This window comes from Nestor notabilis, unplaced genomic scaffold (assembly GCF_000696875.1).
Source record: "Nestor notabilis isolate BGI_N333 unplaced genomic scaffold, ASM69687v1 scaffold24927, whole genome shotgun sequence".
Lineage (NCBI taxonomy): Eukaryota > Metazoa > Chordata > Aves > Psittaciformes > Psittacidae > Nestor > Nestor notabilis.
The window spans coordinates 23616-29268 of NW_009936484.1; the positions used below are offsets into that span (position 1 = coordinate 23616).

At 51.0% G+C, this 5653-nt stretch overlaps 1 protein-coding gene across 1 annotated transcript in view; it reads right to left on the reverse strand.

Moving 5' to 3' along the window:
* Positions 1-5653, reverse strand: part of SLC39A11 (solute carrier family 39, member 11) — a 59737-nt gene that overhangs the window by 23606 nt on the left and 30478 nt on the right. The gene's annotated exons all lie outside the window — the stretch shown is intronic.

The window sequence follows — 5653 nt, forward strand, 5'->3', positions numbered from 1 at the left end:
TCATGTCTGCCATGTTTAAAGATTAATTTCTTGGGCGAGAGCGACAGCGCAATGTTCAACGTAATTACATGCACCAGGTCCTTTTAAGCAAACTAATTCACACTAACTTCCAAGATCTCTTTAAGAGTTCCCAGTAGATGAAGTGCATTGCTGAATCATTTTATGCTGGAATCTTACACATTCGAGTTAATTTAATCATTTCATTTCAGAGGGCTGAGCTATGTTCGGCTCTTGGATCCTTGGCAGGCAACAGCTTCTGATCTGAGTGAGATCAGAGGCAGCGCATCTCAGAAGGAAGAAAAAGACCAAACCACAATCTCATTACAACCTTAGAAAGAAAACAGGAATTTTGATCAGGAGCTATTAAGGGACCAGGCAGCTCTCGTGCGCTGGAAGGATGGGGCTCACAGCCCCAAGGCAGCCCGGTGCAGTGGTCACAACCATGGGCTCAGCGCTGTCACTGCAAGGTCCTACCAACATCCCAGCACATCAGGACCACATCTGCAACCAACCAACCCTGCCTCCAGCCCAGGGGTGCTCTGGCATCATCCCACCCTTCCACACACCTGCATATCATAGGATTATAGAATGGTTTGGGTTGGAAGGGACCTTAAAGCTCATCCAGTTCCAACCCCCTCCCACAGACTTCCCAGGGTAGAGCATAGTTAGGAGAAATTCTATAGCAACACCCAAATCTGGGGGTGCAGAGACCAGTTGCAGCCTCCAAAATGGGCCATGCACCAGATCTTGCCCTTCACATGAGTGACCCACAGCTGGTGATGCTTCCCCAGTGCACACCAGCTCCTCACAAGCCAGTTCCTAGAGAGACTTTCCCAGTTGAATTTGCTGTTCAGCAGCTTCATGTGTGCTCTGGAATAGAGCCACATCTGGAGGGACTCATCTGGGGTTCCCCATCCTCATCCCTCACTAGCTACAGCCCAGAGCAACAGAAAGGCACCGATCCCGCTGGATCAGTCACTGCCATGGCCAGGCAGACCCAACACGAGGGAAAAGGAGCTATTCTCATAGTCTGAAAAATAAAATGAATAAATAATGGCTTTCTGAGGAAAATAAAGTGCTCCTTTGTTCGCAGCCCTCCAATGTACAAAACCAATCCCAGCTCCCCCCAAAGGGACAAGCAGATTGGATTTCTGCCCGCCCTGCTGGCAAAGCCCCACCGTCAGGCTGCTTCCAGGAGCACAATCCCTCATCCCACACTCGCCGTTCCGGTGTGTGGTATCCCAATGGTATCGCACACACACAAAGTACCCCCTTGATCCGCAGAAACCAGTTCCACCCCTACAACAGCATTTGTGCAAACAAAGCAGGTTTCAAACCCGTCTGTTGCAGCAAGGGAACGAAACGGACTCGAACCGAGCCCTGCCAGAAGAGCCGGAGATGCCTTCCCACGTTAAGGAAAGGATCCCAGTCTTTTCCTTCTGTCTGACAGCACTTTCCACACAAAGTACCCCCTTGATCCGCAGAAACCAGTTCCACCCCTACAACAGCATTTGTGCAAACAAAGCAGGTTTCAAACCCGTCTGTTGCAGCAAGGGAACGAAACGGACTCGAACCGAGCCCTGCCAGAAGAGCCGGAGATGCCTTCCCACGTTAAGGAAAGGATCCCAGTCTTTTCCTTCTGTCTGACAGCACTTTCTAGCCTACTACTAAATGTTTAATTATCCTATTTTAGGTAGTCTTTAGGGTAAAACCAGAAAAGCAAAACCAGGGCTCAACCCGCAGCGTTACTTCGTGAAACGGAGGATTCATCAACAGCCTCAGCGGCAACATGAGACTTAGCTCAGGGTCTGGGCTTTTTTCCTTCAATAAATTCTGATTTATGGATCTGGGATGATTGTCTCAGGAATGAAAACTCCTGTCTTAAGTAGAAACACACTGCTCCTCACTGCAGCTGGTGGGGATGCAGCAGAGGGGATGCTCCTGGCCCTCAACATTTAGGAGATCCGCAGGACCCCACGTGCTGGGGACTGCCCTTGGCTCAGCAGAGACCTGGAGCTGGGGAGAAGGCAGCAAATACCTCTCAAAAATCAATTTCAAGGAGCTGGGTTCTTTTTTTCTCCTCTGAATCCAAAGCCAATCGATCTCTCTCAGCCTGGGGTGGGATGACCCAGTTGCAGAATGGTGCTAAGCTCTCCTTCCTCAGGAATTCAGCTGGGAAGCACACACATACATGGAAAAAACACCCATTTCTTACATTTTATTCTAGTATTTCAAGAAAGGATTATTGTAAACATTCTTTATCTGCCTTTGCAATGAAAAGCCTCAGCACTAAGCCTCCCAGAAACTCCTGTTTCAAGTTGAAGGCATTCAACCTGATCCCTAAACAGCGAGACCCCTATGTCTACGATGCACAGAGATGTCGCCCTGGGGCCAAGTCCTGCTTTGCCCAAAGAACCAAACCAGCAAAAACCTGACACAGTGCAGACAGTGATGGACATTTCACAGGGCTCTCACACCCAGCAGTGAGGCTCCTTCCCAGGCAGGACCAGCACCCCTGAGCCCGGCATGGCTGCACCTCTGAGCAGGCTGAGGTCTCCTCTGAACCTAATCAAACGTTAAGAGTCATAGAGGGGTTGGAAGGGCCCTTAAAGCTCGCCCAGTTCCAACCTCCTGCCACAGGCAGGGACACCTTCCACTAGAGCAGGTTGCTCCAAGCCCCTGTGTCCAACCTGGCCTTGAACACTGCCGGGGATGGGTGCCCAGAGAAGCTGTGGCTGCCCCTCACAAGGAAGGATTCCTCCCAGAGATCTCACCTCAGCCATCAGCCACCTCTCCGGGCTCTGGGAAAGCTGCTGAGCTCCACCTGGAAAAGAATGTGTAACCTCAAAAAAACCCCAAAGTTACTCTAATTGCATCTTCCTGGGAAGCGATAGCAGGGGACAGCCCCATCTGCACACTGCAGAAAGACTCCTGGCTGGAAAGAGCCTAACAAGTATTTTACTGATCATTTTTAAAGCTGAACATTGCTTATGGATGCTGTAAAATCCCATCACCTGCATGTAAGGAAGCACCACGCCGTGGCCGGAGCCTCTTGTACAAAGAGGAGAGCCACGACTGGTAGTAAAACAAATAAATATAAGCAAGCACCACTTTAATTGTATGTAATTGGGAATTCAGTGCTATTTCATACTGACTTTAAGGCGGTTCGCACCATCTGCTGCCACAGATACATCTCAGGGCTTTGAACAGAATCAATCTCAGCTTTGCTTCCTCTCTCCAGATGCCCCTGAGGCCAGAGTTCTCATTGAGCAGCGTGTGCCACAGGGGGCATCACACCAGGAGGGCAACCACGGGGCCTGGAGCAAGTACTCTGCTGTTAGGTAGAGGCACACAGATGGCAGTGAATATGCTTGAGCTTTAGGACTTGAAGATAACCCAGTTTAGAAAATAGAGACTTAGTTTAAGCTTATAACAAATACAGATGAGAAACCACCCGGTCTTTCTAAAGGAGAAATAAAAGACCTTTTTTGTGGAGCTCCCAGAAGTCAAGTACCAAACCCAGCTGCTGCCTCGGCTGCAATGGTTCACAGCCAGCAGTGGGTCCTGCCCCGCTGCCATCGGTCCCCCCCAGCCCATCCCAGGCAATGGGGATGCTGGGGGAGCACGTTCTCATCACAACTCCCTCACAGGCAGCTGCCAGGCTTGGCTCCTGCTCCGGGTGCTGGGGCTGTTCCAGTCCCACCAACCCTCCTGCTTCCACCGCCTACGAGAAAATAAGGAGAAAAAGCACAATCTGAGCTCTCTGCTCATACGCTGCAGCTATTCTGCATCCAAACCCGGATGAAGTAATTCCCTGTGCAGCCTCCAAATGGGAGGACAGCACCGCTTCACTGCTTCCCTGGATCCCACTCCAAAGCCAGGAACAGCCTATTTCTGTGCTGAGCAGTAAGCCAAGGAAAAAACAACCACGAGCCCAACAATAACCCACCCAGCCAGGCTGAACGCTGTTTGCCTCTATATTGGGATGAAATAAAGCCTCATTTACAACAGCCCACCGAGAGGGACGTTATGTGATGGACAGGATGTCTAAGCAGCTAACCCATTACATGGGCACAGCTTGAAACCAAAAGTCATTTCAGTTCAGTGGTGCCTGTATGAAAGGCAGAAAGATATTCCCTAATTGGGGTTATTTATCCAGCAGCTCTCCCGGCAGCTGTGCAGACTGGGATCACTGGTGTGTGGACAAGCCCCGGCCTGTGTGAGGGTCTCCCACACCCCCCCATCCCTGCATCCCCCTCCCCACATCCCAATCACAAAGCACATTTCAACCCAGTCCCCTGGGCATCGCCGAGTGGATTTGGGATGCAGCAGGCAGCAGCAGGCAGATTGGAGGCAGGGGAGGCAGCTGCTTCAAAGCTATTCTCCCTTTCAAGGAAGCAGGCAGATGAAGGGGGGGATGTTCTGCAGTTAGTGTTCCCTTCTCGGGAACAGCACCAGCAGGAGCTCCCCTCTCTTCAAATCCTGAAAAGTTCATATTAAATAGAGTGATTGGAAAAGTCCAGGCACTGACAAAGCTTCAATCACAGCTTCTGTCTTATTAGGCAGCAGGGACTCGGAGCGAGGCAGGAGCCGCGGGAGCGCAGCCCTCATTACCTCTGCCCCTTGCAGAGCTTTTCCCTTCCAGTATGTAAAAATCCCCCTGTTACCACACAGCATCTCCTGCTCCAACCCTGGGCACCACCTCTCCAGCCAGCCTGGCCCAGGCAGGCCCAGCACTGTTCCCAAGGGAGCAGTTTGAACCCATGGTCACCCCAAGTGTTGGGAGCAATGGAGCAGATCCCAGTGCCCCTGGGTCATGGATGGGAAGACCCTAATTCCTTCCTGCATCAGACACCGTCCGTGGCTCATCACCACCATCCCACGTGGCCATGGGTAGATCCATCCTCCTGCATCCCCAGGGATTGGGGCAGAGCAGGCAACCAGCAGCTCAGTGCCACCTCCAGGTACAGGGACCCCAGGAAGCTGCTGTGGAGCATCACCACCAGCTACTTGCCATTTCACATCGCAGTGTATCCCTCCTGTCAAGTTGTCCTCTTGGGAACCTGTCGGGATGCATTTGCACTGAAAACAACATGGAAAAGACCACTACTGCTGAAGTCACTCCCATGGCACTGGAGCCACGCAGGAGGTGATGCTGCACCACGGCAGCTCCTGGTTGTGCATAACCCAGCCAACAGCAAAGATTCCTTCCAAGTATTATCCAAGGACTTCAGGTGACCACTGCTTGGCACATCTCTCATCACCTTTAGCACAGGGACCAGCTCCATCCCGTGGCATCCACCCAGCACCCACCACCACATCGGTTTAAAGAGCAATTAGAGTGTAAACCCACCAGCCCCACTGATTTAAAGAGCAATTAGAGTGTGAAGAGGGCTTTTATCTGCACAATCAATACTCGTATCTGGGAAAGCTTCCTGGTGGGAGACAGAACATAAAACATTGATTTTCAGTCAAAAGGCATATTCCATCATCCTGTGCCATATACCATGTGGAAAAGGATAAATGAGAGGCCTGGACATGAACGTGTCTCAGGACACAGTGAACTGAAATAAAAAATTGAAATCAGGTGTTGAAATTGAAATCAGATGGGAAAGAAATCAAAAGCACAAATCGCATCAGAACAGTGATTAGG